Here is a 22,271-nt window from a genome sequence, read left to right as displayed (position 1 = left end):
TATTGACAAACTCCTGCCAGCCATCTACGAGTTGATGAAGGAGTGTGGTTCGACGGAACTCAATCTGGAAGAAAGTGGCGGATCTAACGATTTTTTGATCGTTTTGAGTCAACTTATCGGGCAGCATCAGGTATATTGGCGATGGAAAAATCCGGAGACTAATCTAGTATAAATCCTTTCGAAATGAGATTTTTAATACCTCATTCTCATAGGTGAAATTGCAAAAACTCGATCTCAGCTACGTCGACAACATCAACTTTACGCAACTCGGGACTATTATTTCAACCAATCTAACCTATTTGTCACTTGTGAACTCGCACTTGCAGTCCAAGGATTTAGTCGCCATGCAGGTCAAAAACAGTAAGGTATTGGTCTTGTCTTGAGCGATTGTTGTTGAGTAGTGGTCACATTCTTTATAACTGGTTGCATAGAGCCCATTTGAGACGAATCACGGAAATTATATTCTAATCTCAGAACATTTCGCCAATCTATTATGACGTGATTGACTAATCAACATTTCTCTGTTACAAGTTTGTAATGTTTGTCTTCATCGCCGATTAATTCTGGTAGTAAATTGTCAGTTTTCCATATTCGTTTAGCACCAATATCTCGACATCAGTTATAATCATCTGGATGAAGAGTGTGTGGCTGCACTACCGCCCTTATTTTGTAAAGACAAAGCGGTTACTCTTGTGGTGAAAGGATGCGACCATACACCTGAGGAAATTGATGCTTTTGAATGTTTGGGTGAAATCGAGGTAGCCACTCGTTTCCACAATTTTGTGTGTCTTTTTCAGAATAATTTGCTGTATTTTGTAGGTTGACAAACTCGATCTAAGTTACACTACAGATTTGGAACCGGTAGGATTGCAAGAAATAGGACGCTTCGCAAAAAGGCATAACACGAAGGAAGTTCGACTTTCATCTTGCGAATTGTATGAACAGTCATTAACGTCGTTGAATAATGGTCTCGGAAATCATGGGGTGATCCATTTTTCCTAGATCTGTTTTGTTTTCTTACAAGTGAAATAATCAAGCATAGAGTAATACTAATGCGAGTTCCAATCATAGTCAGGCATGGTATTTCATTTAGCGAGCGAATTTATCATCAATAAGGCATTTCTGATCATGTCTACTGATAAAAAGTGTCATTGCTTATGAGCGAAAGGTGTCCTATGGCTCACTCACATTAATGGTAGTTTCCGCAGTTTCTTCAATATCCCCTCGACCTTCATTATTTTCTGTATTACACCAGTTTTGCGATGAGGCGCAGAAATTGAATTGCGAAAATTGCTCTGTCGTCGATAAATATTCTTATTACAATAACTGAGTGGTTTGTAGCGTCGTAAAATATCTGAACATCACACTATATGTTTTAGCTGCATTCGTTGGATTTGAGTAGAAATCCTGATATTTCCTCCTACTACAAAACAGTAACTGAAATCCTGCACAAAACACGCGTTGAAGAATTCAATCTAAGTAATTGCAAGATGATTTCCATGCAAATCAGGAATCTTAGCAAAGAGATGGGGAATCGATGCGCTACATTAAGTTCTCTCTGCTCTCTCATGGATCTCAATAAAGCAATGTAGTTCAGATTTCGTTTATGAAATTGCATGATCAGAACCGCCTAATATTCAATTATTCAATGAACAGCTAAAGATAATCGATCTCAGTGACAGCGACAGAACAAGAATCGACGAGGAATATGTGAATATCATTAAGAGCTTCGTGAAATATCATCCTGAATGTCGCCAACTCAAACTGATCTTGCCGCGCTTGAATGGCGCTGACAGGAAAACTTTAAGGAAACAATTGCATTCGCCCGGTAAGACGATATTTACGCATAAATATGCATCTATGCATTAGAATTCGACACCTTTATTCCTTCACTTCATAATACTTATCGTGTTCGCTACGGCTTGATAAAATTGTAGGTAGTTACATAACACGATAGGCTAACACAGGTTGATGTAACTTTGCTCACAAGTATGTATTGAGGTTTAGAATTCCCGTAAAATTAATTACTGGGTAAAGTATTTTCATAAATAACAACGAAATAGCAACATTTATATCTGTTCCATATAAACAATAATTATAGAACACGATATTTGGTCGTGGAGAACCGACGATAATATGGCATCGGAAGGTGGATAATTTTGACCCGTCACAACTCGCTGTCGCCACTTTGGTCGGAATTTGATCAAATTTGACCTGCAGCGTTTTCTAGGTGACCTAACAATTCCGTGACGTATAGACGGATAAATTTGAAAAATGAAAATGTTCCAGATAAAGACGGTTTTCATGGATCAATCTTTCATATAATCTCAGAAGAAACTGCATCCATCCTATAGTAAAATTGATGTAATGAAACGGCGATTAAATATATTATTAAAAAAATATTACACGATGTATGACAAAGGAGTATCCATCATCTTGTTAATGCCATTGCAATAGACGTCAGTCCAATTCCAGCAAGCATGAGCCTCTTCCAAACTTTATTATCATCGAAAGCTGCGTTAACAAAAAATCCTACAAAACTGTTCTGAAACAAACAAAAAAATGCAAGTCTTCCTAATCTAGCAGAAGAAAGTTACCGTACTTGCTAGGTAATTCAAAGTTCGGAGCGCTTGGAATGTAAATTACTGGGCCTTATGAGAAAATGTAAATTGAAAACGGAATTGTGAAGTGCGAGCAAAGTTTCAGTATCGATAGATGATATGGGCTATGGAGAGCAGATACACAGTACCTCAAGCTAAATGATAATTCCTAAATCCCTATCAGGGCATGTAAAATCACTTACCCATCCTCCATTTTCCCCTATCCACTTTCGTTTTCTACTACCAATGTAATTCCCGACTGACCGTATGATACCTTCTATATTCTCCCCGTGATGCTCATCCGCGTTTTTTGTGAGCAAGAATGCTACCGAGCACGAACAGAGAGATAATCCGACCCCGATTCTCTTGGGTATCTTTAAAAATTTCATCAGCTATCACCAGGAACATCCGCTCATCCGTAGAATAATCATCATATTTTTCATCGACTTCGACATCACTGTATCTTAGACGTTTAGAGAGGGCGTTTACGACGGTTCGATGTCGTTAGAACATTTCATCACCAACTCGTCGTAAAGTTCTCTCCGCTTTCGTATTTGCCTTAACGCTTGCCCCGTCGAGTTTGTACATGATAAAATTCCTGGCCAAGGAATATGCTCCGGATATAATTTCATCCTTTTCTTCAGTGACCGATGGTAATACTCGTGATAATTCCATGGTTTGAAGATAACAGCGAGTCAGAGCTCATTCAGAGATCCAAGCCACTTTGAAAAGAAGGATCCAAGAATTTGCTCATTCAGTTTCATGAGAGACTGATGATGGGGTTTATATTATGAATTAGAACATATTCGCTGGTCACCGCAAAGAGAATATTGCCTGTTTCACAATACATACCGCGTTAATGATATTTGGCTGTTTCTCAAACCTTGCGTGATAATGTTTCGGATTGATTACTATTCGAGGGAAACTCATTCAGAGATTTACGTTACTTTGAATTCAGTATCAAAGTATTTGTTCATTTATTTTTATGTAAAACTTCCGGTGCGGTTGAACCAACGAATTAGAAACTAATTTCGGGCTACCTCAAATACAATATTTCCAGTTTCATAATACATACCCCGTTTATGATATTTTTATATTTCTTCGACCTTATCTATTTATCATAATGTTTCGGAATGATTACTATTCCAGGGAAATGTCAACCAAATTTCGTATCGGTCATATAACTATATTACTGTAATTTCAGTGCTCGCAAATTAAATTTTACTACTCGACTCGAATCATTATAACTAGGGCAAGTTTTTGTTGCAGTTAAATCCGCGGAAAATTGCATTTATTTATTTATTTTTGACAAAAGTGGCACTAAAAGACCACATTTTGCTTGGTTGACTAAAAAAGGTCAATTTACCGGTCCAGCTCCCGAAATATCCGTACTTCGTTGCTGATTTACGGTGTTTCAGTCGAATGTGGCCGTGTATTTCACCAAAACCGAAAATACTTTTGTGAAAAATCGAAAAAGTTGCAAAATGTTGCAAAGAGTTGCATGAAAAAATGGAAAAAAGTTGCAAAAAGTTGCACTATAAGATTCCTTCGAACAGCTTAAAACAGCATTCTACATATCTTACGAGTATTTAGGAAGCTGCCGGAAGCTGTAAAAAAAAAGTTGCAAAAGTTGCAAAAACTTACCCTAATTATAATAAATATAGTCGATACGGATTTCAGCACTTGAAGTAGTGCACTAGGCGCATCAAAGAAATTTCGACTTCTTGTCTACCAAATTCTAAATGATCACTATGGCCGATGTCAGAGCAAATTTTATGTATAGCAATGCGCGACTCGATATTATGATTATTATTCATTTTTCAGGGTTATTCGATCTCGTCGTTCGGAAGGTATCAGATAACGTGATGTGATTTAGACTGCCTTTTCAGGTTTTAGGTAAAACTGGACCCATAATACTTATTTTCTAATCACCTTAAAATCGCTACTTCTTGTACTTGAGTAGAAATTGACTATGCTATGATAGTCGAATTTTAAAAAGTACTTTTTCAACGGCCTTGGTGAAAGGTAGAAGTTTATTCTAAATTGTACAGTGAATTTTCTTGATGCTGGATGGCTATCGCAAAGGAAACATAGCTAAATAAATCGAAACAATTTGGCAAAGTTCCGCTGTGCGATATTAGAGCTCTAAAAATTACCCAACAGCATCAGCCCGCATGTTGGATATTATCGAAAGTAATCGAATACCATTACTCACTACGATCAACAGCGCAATCGCTACTTCTGGTACTTGAGTAGATATTTACTATGTCATGAAAGTCAAATTTTGAAAATTGCTTTTTTAACGGCTTTCATGAAAGATAGCAGTTTATTCTAAATTGCGCAATGAATTTTCGCGATGCTGAATGGCTATCGTAAGGAAAACATAGCCAAATACATCAAAAATTTTACAAAGTTCCGCTATGCGATATTGGAGTTCTAAAAATTACCCTTCGACATGAGTCCGCATGTTGGATATTATCGAAAGAAAACGAATATCATTACTCACCTTTATCAACAACGCAATGTCGAGTAACGTTTTACTTCGTCGGAAATAGCTATACTTCTACTTTAATTGAAAGGAATTATCGGACATCGCAGCTTATGTCCTGTTCATATCGCATGTTGTTCATTTATTTCGATAGGTCTCGATTGATCAGCCTTTTTCTGTTACTGAAGAAGTTGCTGACCAAAGGTAGGCCTACTCGGTAACGACTTACTCCTGCCTTTATCAAAGTATATTCTGATAGGGTTTGCCTACCAACAGTAGTTACTCGAAAGATTATGTTGAAAACCGGGGATGAGCAAACTACGGTCAGTGGATCGCACGCGGACAAGATTTTAGCGGCTCACGATAGCATCAAGATATTGATGAAATGTAGTCAAAAATTATAATAATTTTAGCTACCTGATTAAACTTACTATAATACTTTTTTTATTGCTGGTGCAATGATCAGACTTCGGGGCCAGCGCATTTCAAAGGCAGTTCATAAACTTTCCATAAATTTAAAATGGCAATGACTTATTCCGTATCATACCTGTGATTTTCGATTGACAACTCCAGCACGTTTATTACTTTTAGCGATTGACTGGGAATAAGCGATCCTTATGAGTGTTAAGTAGATTGCGCCTCTACAGGTTCACTGGACAGTAGGCATAACTCGTTCATAACTTCCGTCACGACTCCAAGCAATTTAAAATGCAACGAGTTGAATACAAACGCTTTTTTTTCAGTAAAGAATCAAGCAAACCGTATTTCTATTTAGACGTAGGGAGTAACGTAAAATGTAAGACTCATAATGTAATGAAGTTGTTGCTGATTTCAAATTATGAGCTGCCACATAAAGTAGCTGAATTATCAAAATATTTAGGACATCAGTAAATTAAGTTTGTCTTCACAAAAGAAGATGCAGAAAGCATGTTTTAGTAACATAGTAAAACATTAGCTGATTGGTGAGTAAAGGTCACATGGTTATGATGCTGTCAGCAGGTACCATCAGCAAATCTGTAACCAGATTCCCGTGCTCTTCTAAGAATCTTCACAATTCGCTTTCATCACTAATTTCCACAAATTGGTTATTGAGGATAAGCAGCTTATAAAACTCGGTAAATGTTTATGACGCGAGTACGTTATCATGAAATCAATACTTGATTTGTTCTAAATATATAGTTATTATCTACATGCACTCGCCTACGTGTTTTGGCTCATCATCCTAAATTGGCCATAGCGCGCCACGCGAATGGATTCATATGTTTCATCCGACCCTCGAGCCGAAACAATCTTCGAATTATAGTCGCCGCAGGCGTTTTAGTTGCAATTAAATTACCCTAAATCTTGGCCTGTAAAAGTTATGCTGGTATTAGATTGAAGCCCTATGTCTCAGCTGTTGGGAGTTTATCGCATTGGCGGGCGACGATGACACTACAAATAACAACAGTACGAGTGTACGTGTATTAGGGTTGTTCAGAATTGACCGACTTTCAAAAAGTCTAGGTTTTCAGTCCGTTTCCCATGCCTTATACCTTAAAAACAAATTCTGGCAACTTTTTTTGTAATTCATCCCCTGCATCCGTGTGCACATTGAGCTGGAAGAATAGCAGCTGAAAATAGGGGATTCCCGAAAATCTGAGTGTCACGATTTTACCTAGTCTAGTTAAAGTGACATATAACATGGATTTATGCAGCTGTTGCGGTTTGTAGTGCTACAAAACCCCACTATATAAGGCATTCCTAGTTCAGGATATCATTTCCATGTCCCACACTACCTTAGAACTGCTCAAAACTACCTAAAACTGATAGTCATTTTGTTGGATCACATATCCTACACCCCTCAAACCTACCAGGCACTGTTCATCAATTTCCTGGATCCCCATGTGCAAGAATACAACTGTAAATGTAACATCCACTCACAGCCACATTATAAACATCACAGGAAACGAAAAAATAAGGCAAAGAAAGAGATCAACTTGGCAAAATATTATATAAATCAGGTGGATGAAATGGTTGCTTTCGAGAAATCTGCATATCTGTTCCGGTGATCTTCCACAGCTTGTAGGAGGCTCGCTCGCTGTTTTTTGTCATCCGTTATGAACGCAGCATAGTCGGTTTTCAATTTTACCATACGCTCTGCTGCATCTTTAACTACTTCAACAGTAGTCACAAATTCTTGAGCAGTCACGAAATCCGGATCAGTATGCCATTCCGAAACTGGAAGACTCAACCAATCATGTTCCACATGTATAGCATCAAATAGAAACCACGATTCTGGCCCAATCAAATCGACCATACTCATTGACTCAGAGACAGAGTCAGAGATCAGACTGAGAGGCATACCTCTGCAAAATTTTTCAGGGATTGGCATTTTCAGCAATTTAGCAGCCATCGCTTCCTTCAGTTTGTCAGGAATGTTTGGATTAGCCGATAACATGGTAAATACCACAATTTCCTCAGTTAGATACCAATGATGTTTTCGCAATTTCTTGTATGCCACATCAGCAACAGTGAGATCGCATATTGAAAAGTTTTTCATGTCATGAAGGAATTTGAGATCATTCCAAGGTGCGTCACATGCAATACCAGTTTTCAACCAAGCTGGAACATAAAACAAAGCAATGAATGTAATGAACTCTTCAGAATAGTCCATTTGCTCACTCCACATGAACATTTTTTGACAGTACAAGACTTGACTCATCCATCTAGCGCTATGAGTAGCACCAGGCTTGCGAAAACGATGATCAACATATTTGTCATCCAAAATCGCCAAGGTGCCTGTTGCACATTCTCTGTAGTCAATAGTCATCTCTTATCAAGACTTCTTTCTGCTTTCCATCATTGGGTTTCATCAGTGGAATTATTTCTTGCTTTGCTTCATCAGCTTTCATCGCCAACCAGCTGCCTTCAATAAACTTCAGCGTTTTATAGCTTCTTGATTTATCAATATGTTTCCACTTCTTCTTGAAGGTATTAAAATCCGTGTTTTTAGGGCCTGTGGTTGTCGATCCAAACAAACACTTCCAAAGCTCTCGAATGACAAGTTCATAAATATGATGGCGACAGGCATTGTAGAAAACTTTCCTGTTATTCAATTCTTCAAGTAACGGAACCGCACCTTTGTTTTTACCAGTGTTTGACGATGTTGTGTCAAACACAAGAGCTCTAACAGATTTTGTTAAATTCCAAAGTTCCAGCAGTTGAAATGATGCATCACCCTGTACTTTTCCTGTAGCACTTTCCAGAGTTTGAATGCCAAGAAGTTTCCCTTTCTTAAATGCGCCGGAATACGCCGACGATGCGAGCACTGCCAAGGCCTCAAATTGATATCCTAGACGACTCTTAGTGAGCTTTCCATCCCAGTGCAATGCAATGTGCTCTGGTGGATTGGTGGATATTTTTTTAAAGATAGATTCAGAAATTTTCAAACGATTTGCAATGCGTCGTCGATAGGTCCCAGATCTTGAAAGATGGAAGTCATTAGGGTTGCCATCGCAAGCTTTAATCAGTGCTGCAGTTATCATGATAGCGGCATTATCACTGACTTTCAAGCGATCAAAAACCTGGCATAGATCTTTGTCGCTGAATAGGTTTACAGGAGCTTTTAGAGTCACAAATTTAGTGGAATGACCAGATGTCGACTGTGCAAGTTTAAAATTAGTGCTGTGAGAAGTGTCAGCTACCTGTGAAGATATAGATGAGCTCTCTGTAAATTCACCTTCGCTACTTGATGCTGGTGCAGACTCTCTTGCACTCATGGTCCGTCTCTTTTGTTGCATGATTTTCGCTTTCAACACTTTATCTTTGCCACCGATCGTTGCTAATCTCGGACCCTTTGATCCTGATAAAATGCTATGTCTTCACGTTTTTTATCGTCAGAAAGAAGTCTACTTGCTTCAATTGTCGCTATCGCGTCAGGGGCTCCTATATCCCATAGCATACTCAGTTTGGCTTCAAAGTCGCTTTGTTTTTTTGATACATATTGCCGGCCTGCAGTTTTCTTTAGCGACAGCCATTGTTTCCATACTGTTTCCAATCTTTTAGTGGCATTGACTTTTGTGATAGTCTTTATGCCAGCAAGTAACCAAAAACCGATCACTTCATCTACTGCGATCTGGATGTGTGACTTGACTGGTTCACTTTTTAAAAATGAATGCTCTCTCAGTTGTAGCACATATTGCATAACTTGCCTCAGAGTGGGCAACTTCGATCCCGTAATGGCTTCCTCAGATGGCCCAACTAAGAAATGCTGTGTCAGCGATCGTGTTCTTCTAGTATCTTCGGTACTGCTTCACTAGATGACGATGTTCGTTTTTTTGAAAAACAGATATACATAAACTCAGTCAAGCAACAAAGAATAGGGGAAAACATTTCAGTTCTTTTAGAGTTTTAGGTCGAACACATACTGCAGAACTTGCACAGGAGTAGCCAGATTAGATCCAGTTATAGATTATCGAAGATAGTTATTCCTAAATTGGAAAAACTCATACCAGAATATTGATATCTTGGGATATAACAAAAAATTTAGAGCAACCGACTGGCGGTGTTCCCCAGTCACTGGAATAGACATTTGCAAGCTTTGTTTCTATCCCAGTAGAAAGGAAAAGAGTATCAGGCACTGGCGTAGCCAGAGAGGGGCGAAAGGGGCGATCGCTCCCCCCAAATTTTGGGAAAAAAACCAATGATAATGATAAACCAATGATGATGATGATGATGATGATGAAATTTTCGTAAAATCAATAAATATTACAGTATTTTTGGGCAGATGAATGCAACCTGAAAAATTTCCTCGCGCTTCGCGCGATTTAGTGGCCAAACATGTTTATTTTATTATAGGTATTCCGAAAAAACATTCTTCCGCAAATACCCATAGTTGAATTTAGCTGCATTCTCAATTATGAGAATACACAGTACCAGTATACATAAATTCTGTAGAGTAGCCCTGGGTCGTTGAGTTGATTGAATCTAGGGGTGTCAGTTCAGTATGGGGATTGGGGACTGTTAGTTCTGGCAATTTCCATTCCGGGACACGCGAAGACATAATAGAGTAGGCTAAACGCGACTCCGCAAAGTGCACTCCCAAAATAATTGACGCCCATAAAACCGACGCATGTATTCCGAAGCCTCCTTCGATATAGATTTTCGGTTGCTTAAATGGCTGACGCCTAATGATCTTATCCCTGCAATCAGACCCCTCCTACATAAATGCGTTTTTTAATTTGGTCTGGTATGTATTAGCGATTCCAATCTTTAAAGTGGCGTCAATCTTTACCAGAGGTTACTAAATAACCGTGCTTCAACGAAGTAATTATAATAAGAATGGACATCACTCATACACACGCGCCAATATTAATAATCAACTTCTTTCATTTATTCAAAAAAACTTTACGCTCCGCGCGACTAGGCCCGATATTCACACTCATCGTTCATTACGTAATGTCAGCGATCCGTGAAACGATCGCCGAATACAAGCTAGGCTATAGTTGGCAACTGTAAGCTTCCATAGGGTATGTGTGTGTGCGTCTAAGAGTCATCGTATGCACACAAAGGTAGTGATGAAACTGCCCATGGAAGGATCAACGGTTCTGCGAGGTGTTCCCACGGGGAAGCTCCTCAAAAATAATTGGCCCCCTATAAAAAAATGTTTTTCTAGCTACATGGCTATGACCTTGCGTGTTAGTGATCTTCTGAATGGTGACAGCTTTCTCTGCAAGCCACGAAGTAACAGAAATAAATGAGAACTGTCCCGCCTGGCGCCCACCCTCTAGAAATTCATAAATAGTCCTGCCGTGTCGCATGAACATATAGTTCAAGATGTACAAAATTAAGTGCCCCCTGAATGACACCACCTCGATGACACCACTTTTATCAGCCCTTCCGGTATATCTGACAATGAAAACGTATTTGCAATACGCAAGTAATAATATAATGAACCAATTCCATTCATTATAACTAAGAAAAATATTTGCGCCTGGCGCGAAAGTTTTTACGCCCGAGTTTTTCCCAATCATAATATTATCATATCGCTTTATGCCTGTGAGCGAAATATATGTATAACGATCGCCCCAGATGTTGCGTTAATCATCCAATAAGGGCCCAAGATCATCGTTTTTTTACCTATTACCTATTTTTCCTTATCTTTAGGAAGGGAGGGGGCGGGGGGTATTTACGTCATCGAATTTTTCGCCCCCCCCCCAAATATTTTTTCTGGCTACGCCCTTGGTATCAGGTCTATTATATCAAATAGTTGTATACTGCTATAATACTATGTTCACTAATCACGCGCTAAACTCGCTAATAGCATGAGTCAAAACGCCGCCTGATAAGTCCTGCACCTCAATCGTAAACACAGTCCATCAACAACAGAGCAGCAAGGCACCTGACTAATCAATGATCCCCGTTTCACAGCCGTGCCCAGCGCTTCATCAGCGCTTCATCAGCGCTAGAACATACGCGTCACGTCAATGAGAACACACGCCATTCCTGTCGAGTCACTAACAACGGGGAATCCCCTAATTCCGAAGAAATTTTTAGGTGCATGAGAAAACGGCAATGTGCACACGGATGCAGGGGATGAATTACAAAAAAAAGTTGCCAGAATTTGTTTTCAAGGTATAAGGCATGGGAAACGGACTGAAAAGCTAGACTTTTTGAAAGTCGGTCAATTCTGAACAACCCTAACGTGTATACAGGCTTGTGTGGCCACATATTGTAGTGTTGCGACATAGGCCGGACGCATCAGTCCAAATCATGAAAGCGAGAAGAGATACTCTGATCTTATTTGATTTGGAATTTAACCCTACGGAATCTCAAGTTCGTGCCCATTGGACTGACAACTGCCTGATCGATGTATATGGAAAAGAGCTCATTCGATTTGTCGGGGTCGTCAATATTCAACGAAAATCAGGTTGCATAATTGTGCGCGGGTCGCATTGTTAAATGTGAATTGGTTAGCATCCAGCTATACATACTGCACTGTATCGATATAGCATCACTGCTAGTTGAATATGCTCGTTTGTATAAGCTGATTAAAGTCGAAAGCGCGAAATCTGAAGATTTGAGCGCTGGCGTATCAGTCTTTTCGACAGCGAGAATTAAAACCGAGCCTGTTTCTGAGGACGAAGCAATGACAGCTTATTTTGATTTTTATCGATCACGCGCATTGCCGAGACGAATGTGGAAATCCGTCCAGCCGCGGAAAAAGCTAACCTTTCGGTTTTCTTGAGACCGGAAATGAAAGCAGAGCCCTTTACCGAGGCCGACGAAAAACATTATCGCACTTATTATCATGTAGATATTCCATCTAATAAATGGTGATGGGTAAGATATTACAAATGTGCGCTCAATGTTTGTGCTCTATCTTATTTGACAGCTGATAGTGATAGCATTTAAGAGCTGCAATACAGACGAGGAATTCATATCGGCGCGATAGTGTAGTGGTTACAGTTCTGATCTACAAGTCAGAAGGTCCTCAGTTCGAATCTAGGGTAGGGTACGTTTACAAGCTGCAGAGATTTCTGAATGACGGACAGATATTTAATAAATTGAAAAGATTGTGGGAAAATTCAAATTTGAATGTGGGCGAGGATGGACATGTGGCGTAATCTCATTGGTGGCTATAATCAGCTTCAATACAATACTCCTGTGCACCCCATCCGAGTGGTACACCCTTTGCAAATTCTGATACACCCTAGTGCAGGGGTGGGCAAACTACGGCAACACCGTTCTGTGCGGCCCGCGAGAGTCTAAAGAAACTTTTTAAAAATATTGATAGAATGCGTACCAAAAATGGAATTAATGCAGGGACTTGATTGACTTTTTCTTAGCATATTTCACCATGGTAATTCTAAGACAGTGGTTCTCAAACTGGTGGGCACGCCCCCTTGGGGGCGTGAAAGCATCTGAAGAGGGGGCGCGAAGCAGAGCTCGACTGAAAAATTTTTCGCGCTCTGCGCGATTTACATCCAATTCATAGTTATTGCTCTGTATTTAGTATGAATTACATATTTAAAAATCTATTATCCACAGTCGTAACCCTTCATGCCATCAAACAACCCATTAGGTTTGCTAGCATCCTGGTTGCATTTTGTGATATGGCGATACGGGGGCGCGAAATATTTCACCATCATGAGAGGGGGGTCTTATAAAGTTCGAGAAACACTGATCTAAGGTAAATACGTAATATCACAGCGAGATAGCTGCAACGAGATTGACATAATCTGGATCAGGAGTCGGATTTTAGATTGGTCACTACATTTTTAATTATTTCAGTGATGTACTTATAAAAAACTATTCGGGCGTGTCTTAGGTGGATTCGCTGTCTGTGTGCGTAGAATCGGGGTATTTATAGTTTATCTATACATACTAAAGCGTGTTTCAAGCTAACATGGCTATGATGCTGTCAGCACTGTGTGTCCTGGAACTGAACCAAATGTGGAATTAGTAAATCTACGAATAGATCGCTGCTCACAGATTTAAATTTCAATCCTGTTCTAAGAATCGGTCAACCGACTTTCATCTCTATAGTTTTGACAAATTGGTTATTGAGGTCCGCTAGTCTATGAAATCTCGCCACTATATGTTTCGGACGCGTGTACGATGTCATCAAAGCAATGCTTGGTTTGTATTAGATATGCACATACATTATCTCCATGTCCTCACTATTCAATCAAATATCAATATTGCGTTTTGGTTTATAATCCCAATTTTATATAGTGCGGCCCGCGAATGGATTCAGATGTTGAATGCGGCCCGCGAGCTCAAAAGTTTGCCCACCCCTGCAGGGTGTACGACAACCCCGGTTGAAGAGCACTGAACTAGTAGACAGGCAAGATACGACAGTAACGATACATAAAAAACGTTACCGAGTACATATTCAGTTATAAATGTCCGAGATTAACAACACACAACATTAATGAAATATTCCAAGAATGTAGAGACGTTCCTTCTGGCGATATGGAATCGGTTTTCGTGGCTTTATGATCGCAGATTCATTTGACGGTCCTGGAATGTACGATCATAAAGCTGCAAAAGCCGATTCTCTGACGCATGAAGGAACGCCTCTACACTCTTAGAATATTTCATTAATGTTGTGTGTTGCTGTTCTCGGTTATTTATAACCGAAAATGTACTCGGTAACGTTTATTTGTATACCGTATCTTGCCTGTCTACTAGTTGTTTGTTGTTGTTATTACTACGTCATACAGACAAAATAGTTCCTACATTTCAAATTTGGTTCACCCTATTACTGACGTTCGCTACTGATGAGAGTCAGTCGAAAATCTTTTGGCGAATAAATTAACGATATGAAGTTATTGTTTCGAGAATTTTATAGTAATATGACCTAAGGAAATGCCACTATCCCGGGGATTAAATTCCAGTATGTGAATTTCCTGGTAGCAGTAAATTCATACCCAGCGGTGTGACTATACGTGATCAAGAGCAGTCTGAAATCATACGGAAAGCTGTGGCCCATACCGTACAAATATCCATTATCCATACAGATGTATTCAGTATCGCATTCCACATGCAGAGCCCTGTTGCGTAAACTATCAGATGGACGAAATGAGCGTGGATCCAAGTGATTACTTTGATTGGTCTGGTTCCGGTTACAACCATACCAACCCTGCCGACAACAATGAGAGTGGAAGTGGAGTCGCAATCCTATTCTTTCGAATATTGGTTTGCGGCGTCGGCGTAGTGGGAAATCTTCTGGTCGTGTTTGTGATATTGGTTTTACAGGAATACAAATAAACCATCACACACTGGTATGTTATCGACTTTTCATTGTCACAGGCCTACATACTTGGGTTGTCAACTTTCTCTCTCTTTCTTTTTTTCTCTCTCTCTTGGGCTGTCAACTCTCTCTCTCTCTCTCTCTCTCTCTTTCTCTCTCTCTCACACACACTCTCTCTCTCTCTCACTCACTCTCTATCTTCATCTCTCTCCTCTTTTGGGCTGGGTTAAAGTTGAAAAGCAAATTTACTGACCGGATGACTTTCAAAAATCAAAATCAAACCAAAATCTCAGTATGAGATTGAATGTCTCAAACATGATTACAAATACCTTCGACAAGCAGGTACCTGGAAGATGAGTGCTGGAATAATATTTGGAATCCACAAATTCCGACTTTACTAAATGTATTTCCGTGATATCATAAAATATGTTGTATCGTGATAGTGATATATAGATTATACTAAAACTATTTTCTTTGGTTATGGTGCACAGTGCACAAACGTAACAAGGATTAAAATAAAAGACTGGTATGACTGGCATGCTTCTTTAAGACTGTTGCATGTATTGGATTGATCATACCCGGGAACTTCGATTATCAAAGATTTGTTGAACATTATAATTTGATGGCGTGGGCCTAAAATTAAGCGGGGAAGGTCCCATGTCAGAAATCCGGATACGTGAACGACGGTTAGGCCTACATAAGGACGGACAGTACCGAGGACGGACATTACCGAGAATGGAAAATACCGAGAATGCTATTATCGAGAATGTATATTACCATGTCATCGTAACATATTTGATGGGCCTGACACTTAATGGCTATGGTACCGAGCACAGTGAACTTGGAGACGACCAAAGCAACAATTGACTATAATCATAGACCAGGGAAATCAAACTCAAATTGCGTCGCGGGCCGGACTCAAACCTTGAGATCATAGGACTCCAAAATGTTACTTCATGCCCTTGTTTTACACGTGAATAGGGTTCAATTCTAGCAATACATTCATTGCTCGTACCCGATGGTGATACAATCATTCGTTCAGTTGATTTGAAGTTTATTATAGATATGACATGACTAGCATATAAATGCAACGAAACGAACGACGTGAAACACACTCCAATTGACTTCTGTCAATTATATGTAATACTATGCAATAATATGTAATAGTGATCGCCACTGATCTAGCGTCACGTAGGTGTACTGAAACCTAACATTCGCAAGCTTTCAGAGCTACGCACCTTCCTCAGAAACGAATTTTCATGCAGGTTTGGGTGTTTTCGATATCTTTCCAATATACCGCAAATCCTTATGGGAGGTCATGAAATAACAGCATGCAACAGAGTGACTTATTACAATTGTTCCACCCGAAGATACATCATCATTTATTACTTGCGCTAATTTTCGAAAACACGACCTCCATCAACTTTGCCTGGGAATCTGATCTCATTGGCCGAGAAAGGATAAATGTTTGGTAGTAATATGTGAAACTACAAGTATGATTGACAAAGTTAATTCGTGAATCTGAAAAATTTTCGCGCTTAGCGCGACCATGACGTAATCTACAGTTTATTCATCACCTGGCGACTCGCGATTACGGTGCATTTCGTAAGCCGACATCAATAAATACGTTAGTCTGGAGCTCACTGAAAAGTGACATGAACAGTTTAAAATGGGTATTCGGCGTCCAGTTTGTTCATTACGAACTATCTTCGAGAATGTGGCCGTAGGCTAGCCCTACATGACTACTGTGCAACTCCTGCACTACAGAAACCATTTCTGCGCCTTATGTTCTGTTTCGCTGCCTTCGGCAGCTCAACACGGTGGCAATATTTTTTGTCCGCCTTCGGCTCGGGTAACTTATGTAGGTAGTACTCGAGCACTGCATAAAACCTCAAAATGGTTCGCGGGTGAAAAAAAGTTGGGAACCACTGATCTACAGGAACATGCAAGAATTTTCTTTTTACTTAATACATTCTGAAGAGCTTCTTGGAGGTACAGAACTTCGATATACGTATATATGTATCAGTTCCATTGCAGACACTGTCCCTAAAATTTCAACGACTACTTCACCTCGGAGTCACAAGCGGACAACTAGTCCTACGGCACACGCCATATCATCAGGACGGAATACAAGAAAACGCATTGCTCTATGAAGTATGCCGGACCCAATTGTGGAACAGCATCTCGCCGGCTATCCGACAGTCGTCGAGCATGTCCGCATTCAAGCCGAAATACAAGCAATTTCGTCTAAATGAATACTAGTCAGCCTTCAGGATTACCGGACCACGGCCTACCATATCGATCTCGCCTTCCGCCACATGCCACCTCCTTTTGTCGCTTGCCTTTTATAATATGTGCTTTGCTTTTCATTCAGTGTGCCTGCCTATTCTCTACTTCGCCTGGGCGAAGGTGGGTGTCTGATTTCAAAGACTAGCTACTCCAAGCCGTTTCGACAACTTCCTATCTTTTCATTGTATCCCAGTTTTCTGGTGTTTTCAAATGATGAAAATATAAATAAAATGATACGGATACTACTAGCCGATAACTCGCTCACGTTCCTATCTGGGTCATCCAGGAATAATAAACAACAATGGCTTCCCGCTTATTAAAAAATGTAATTCAATCTCAACCAAAAAACTTCTTCACTGCCGAGAGACAAACAACTTAGTCTTCTCCATACAGAATAGTAGGTTCCAATCTTAATCTCGTCATGATAAACTTAATGATCTCCTGGCTGACCTGAATTTGCCTACCTTTTCGGCAATCTTGGAAATGTTTTCTTATTGAACCCACTCGCAAACAAAACCAGTGCCATAACAGACTAGATAACAGGAACTGATCGGAAATGAACGAGAAAGATTTCGAGGCTCCAAGAATCGCATTGCCTACCTCATTTGCAATGCAAAAGCAAAATATAATGATATATTTTTCAACTAATGAAAAGGACGGTCGGTAATAGTATTCTTTGTAATGTTCACTATTGGTGGTGTCCATTCTCGGTAATAGCATTCTCGGCGTTGTCCATTCTCGGTAATGGTCATTATCGATAATAGTATTTTCGGTAAGCTTTCTCGGTATTGTCCATTCTCGGAATTGCCCATTCATGGTATTGTCCGTTCTCGGTAATGTCCATTCTCGGTATTGTCCATTTTCGGTAATGTTCATCCTCCGTGGTGTCCTTCTCGGTAATTGCATTTTCGGTATTGACCGGTCACGGACCAATATAACGCTATGAATCTGCTATTTTTAAAATTGTTTTACCAGCGTGTATTCGATGGTGGTGTGGACACTCGAAAAATCACGTGACCGTCACGCCCGGATGACTTTTTTATTGTCGATCCGTCTGCCGCACTAATTAAAGGCAGAGTCGCTATTGGTCTTTGTTGATTTAGACTGTGTTCCATATCGAGTTGGGTGACAGGATTTAGTATGGTATACTTCAATGCTGTCATCTAGCACTGTACCAAGTTTCAAGGCTATGACTCAATCATTAGCGTAGTAATTTCGCTGTCGAAGTCGAGCATTTGTTAGATGAGCACGCACCGATATATTGCCGATATCCACAAATTTGATACATTCCGACAAGGATTGAATATAGATAGACGGTGCACGTCTCACTACACCATGTAATACTTCAATTGACACCTTTCTGTACGTGTATTATACTACAAACACCTTATATCGCATCCAATTTTTAGGAGCACAGCTTACTTCATGCGTTTCAAATATATGCTACATATTTGTGACTATGACGTCATAAAGTACACAATTATGGAATCTGGAAAGTTCTCACCCACTATGATGTCATAATATGTATATGTATATGTTCAAATTCAAAATCTTTTTGCGTTGCTCTTTTTGCGTTATTTTCGCTTTATCACCTGATGAAGGAGCAGAGCTCCGAAAGCTCGTGGAACTAAAATAAAGTTATATTCATACAAGTGGACGTTAAATAGGGTGTGGAAGCTATCAAGATCTTACGTTTGTATTCGTTAAGCAACTCGTGGCAAAAGTGGTGTTTGGTTTAGTAATGACATTTATAGTCACTGTAATTACTGAGCGAATCTTGACAGAAGAGTCACGATGGATTACCTTCATTATCACTCAACGACATTTTCTTGTCCAAAGTCTGCAATTATTGCTAGCCCTTAAAATGCAAATGTAAGAGTCGTATTCACCATTGTTAACCCGGAAATAATCATGACCTGCGATACCGTTATTAATTATCAAGTCCATTGTTGAAAGCAATGATTTATCATTGATTAATAAACAAAGGTCACGCACCATTGTTGCGGGTGAAACGGTTATGTGAACTCGATTCTAACCCTGTACCTGTAACACCATCCATGAATTATACCAATGAAACTTAAACCATCAGTAAAGAAACAACACGAAAACAATACGCTTATTGTTAATACGTGAGTGATCGAATGTATCAATTGTATTAATCAAATTAAACCTATGTAGCAAAATGGTGAAACTCTTGTAGCCACACCTTCTCTAGTATGACGTGGCTATGATCATATAGATCGTTACAAATATCGATCTAGGTCGGGCTCAGTCATTACTCGGATAATTAGCAAATAATCCCATGCATGTAATGCCTTTTCTTAACGTTTCCTTGGAGACTATCCTGCGCGAGGCGAATCAAATCAATATCAGTTGAACGCGTCACTTTTTTATTATAGTAATAATAATCCAACAGATTCCGGGTAACGTTCGATTCGACATGATCCAAAAGATCACGTTATTGGGCACTATGCATATTCTTCGGAAGGCCTTGAATGCACCACTGGACTAAAATTACCATAGTGAATCACAGCATAATTTCTGTAATTTCGATTCTTCAATTTTAATCATCTCTACCTCTGCTCTGTAACCCTTGCCAATTCTAAATCTACTGCAATTCTGTAATCTGACTTCACCGTGTATTGCATAGGAATAACAATTTGACTGCATTACTGAAATTTTGAAAATTTACTCCAATCTCGCCATTTTCCTTTGGGTTCAGGTTGCTCCCCGGATTATGTGTGTATTGACCAGTTTCCTACTGTGAATAAAAAATATATAATATTAATAATAATAATTGATCCTTCACAACAAATAATGATTTGCATTGTCATAAACGTACAAATGTAGTTAGTTATTAGTAGCAAGCTCCTTCGTCATGCGAGTATCCATTCACAAACTTTCAAATACGTTGATATATTGTATAGGTACGTACTACATCTCGCTATCGCGGACAGCATGTTCCTACTGACAATCCCTGTCAACGTTGTGCAAGACGCCAATAGTCAATGGCTATTCTCAAATGCAATGTGCAAAGTGAAAGAATCAATAATTTTCCTCTATTACTCCACGTCGGTGATTATGCTAGCGGTGAGTAGCCTATTCAGCAACCTTGACCCTCCGGTATTATATTGCACCCTGCCTTACACCGTACAACTGGGGTTTGCGCTAATCGTATGGTCCATCCTCCAGGGACGTTCGTCCTTCTTCTCAAGAAGATACTGCAGTTCATGCATAAGTACCAGTGTCACTGCGAGAAGAACTGATCATTACTCGTATTGCCAAACCACATGTCCATAATATGCGCAATGTGTATTCGGAAATAAAAGTTATACTCCATTATTACCTTGACGCTGAAATCCAATCGATGTCGATGATTACCACACATAATTAACACATAAGAAGGATTTGCTGGTACTGTGGATACCAGAATTCCCCATGGAACATGACTGATGCCATGAGATCTTTTAGGGTGCAACACGCAACTGTTCATGTACAGGAAATGAAATAGATCAATACCCGGAAGACTCACACCTGGGCCATTCCGCATTTAGAACGAATAGACCATTTTATGACAAAACATGATAAGCAGTAAGCACCGATTTAAAGTAGATAAAACGTATAATAGCCAAGTTTGGAGGTCTTCTTTAAGCAGTGGGATCATGATATGTCTTGGACGTTTGTTTATTTGAGTTTTAATTCAAAAACGTTGGCGCATACGGGCCAACGGGCTGTAGATTCAGTATACAGTGTTACGACTACGTTGACAATTCTACGCCAGACCAATTGTTAAAGACGTAGTATCTATGTGCAGTTGTGCATCATTCACCTTTAGTTAGTACCCTTTGACGTGATGTCTGGCTTGATTCATTTTGTACAGTAGATGGCGCGAAGTGTAATATGTAGTGAGAGTAGAGCCGGTTGGTTGGTTTTAAGGTATTCATGGTGTTTGTCGACTACTATGGTCATTCACACCAGGCCGATATTCTTCATTTTTTCCCCTGGAACTGGCGACTTATAGCACGGCCCACTTCTAGGCATGGGTATGGGAATTCAGAAGCAGAACTCGGTCGGACTCGAACCCGCACCCATTGGTGCTGCAGCCCTGGATTATACCACTGCGCTATTTCCGGATCAGCAGCTAGCCTACCTCCGGATCTCACCATCTAGCTAATTCAAAAGCATGCACAATTGCACATAGACTTTTGTAGATTGGGAATCGGGTATTTTAGCATTGACAGAAGTTGATTGACGAGTGCTATACATAGAAATAAACTGAAAATGCATGCGGCAGATCTGTATCGAAAAACATCACGAAAAAGAATTCCCCATCGATGAATGTATCAAATTGGAACAGCGCTCAGAGTCTTGCACTAACGTACTACTATCCACGGAATTCTGGGATACTAACTTTTCGTGAGTTACCCAAATATCGTTGTTGGTTCCGGGCATGCGAGTAGGCTATATACTAATATAAAAAGCAAGGGTGTGAAGACGATTCAAAGAGCTACAATTAGCTGAAATAGCTAAAGATTGGGATTACTTACTCTGGGATAGCCTATGTTTGCTTGTTATTTTAAGGTAGTATCAAGCGAATTATTTTCTTTCCTCGCCTCATCCCGCCACATCGCACACTTAACCAGACGTTTGCTTGTCCTTCAGCGTTGATGTCGTATGTGAGGATTACGATTTCGGATCTGCTATTAAATCGGATTACGATATCGGAACGACCGTCGCGTACGAAGTTACTGACAAAAACTACGACCAAGGATGCCAATATGAAGGCCAGGGACCAGGATGGTTCACCTTCCTCAACTTCATGTTCTATGCGATGTTTCTACTCCCATTGCTGGTACGTTACACATTAACCGAACAGTTTTCGTTCGTGACTGAGGCGGCCCCATAACGATATTGTTTGAAAACAAGTAATGGCTATCTGTTACGCACTCATCTTTATTCAACTGCGGAAATCGCAAGCTCGCCACTACACTGTGACTTCAGGCGGCGAGCGCCAGGGAATGAAAAGAACCCGCTCCACAGCCGAGTCGAAGGCGGAGAAAAATTACAAGATAGTCAACTTAAAATGTATTGCCCTGGTATTGCTGTTCTTCGTTTGCTGGCTTCCATTTCATTCTTGCCACATCGCGCTGACTCACAG

At 39.9% G+C, this 22,271-nt stretch overlaps 2 long non-coding RNA genes and 1 pseudogene across 2 annotated transcripts in view; 2 read left to right on the top strand and 1 right to left on the bottom strand.

Annotated features, from left to right (window-relative positions):
- LOC145448440 (uncharacterized) overlaps positions 1 to 22,271 on the top strand; it is a 102,185-nt gene that overhangs the window by 67,396 nt on the left and 12,518 nt on the right. The gene's annotated exons all lie outside the window — the stretch shown is intronic.
- LOC145449072 (uncharacterized) overlaps positions 1 to 22,271 on the bottom strand; it is a 47,791-nt gene that overhangs the window by 18,753 nt on the left and 6,767 nt on the right. The window lies entirely within an intron of this gene.
- On the top strand, positions 14,653 to 22,019 carry LOC145448711 (somatostatin receptor type 2-like; annotated as a pseudogene).

This window comes from Botryllus schlosseri, chromosome 10, assembly GCF_051294905.1.
Source record: "Botryllus schlosseri isolate E-star chromosome 10, Bs_hap1, whole genome shotgun sequence".
In the NCBI taxonomy this organism is placed as follows: domain Eukaryota; kingdom Metazoa; phylum Chordata; class Ascidiacea; order Stolidobranchia; family Styelidae; genus Botryllus; species Botryllus schlosseri.
The sequence above is the reverse complement of the archived record's forward strand: the minus strand, read 5'-3'. Positions and strand labels throughout refer to the sequence as shown.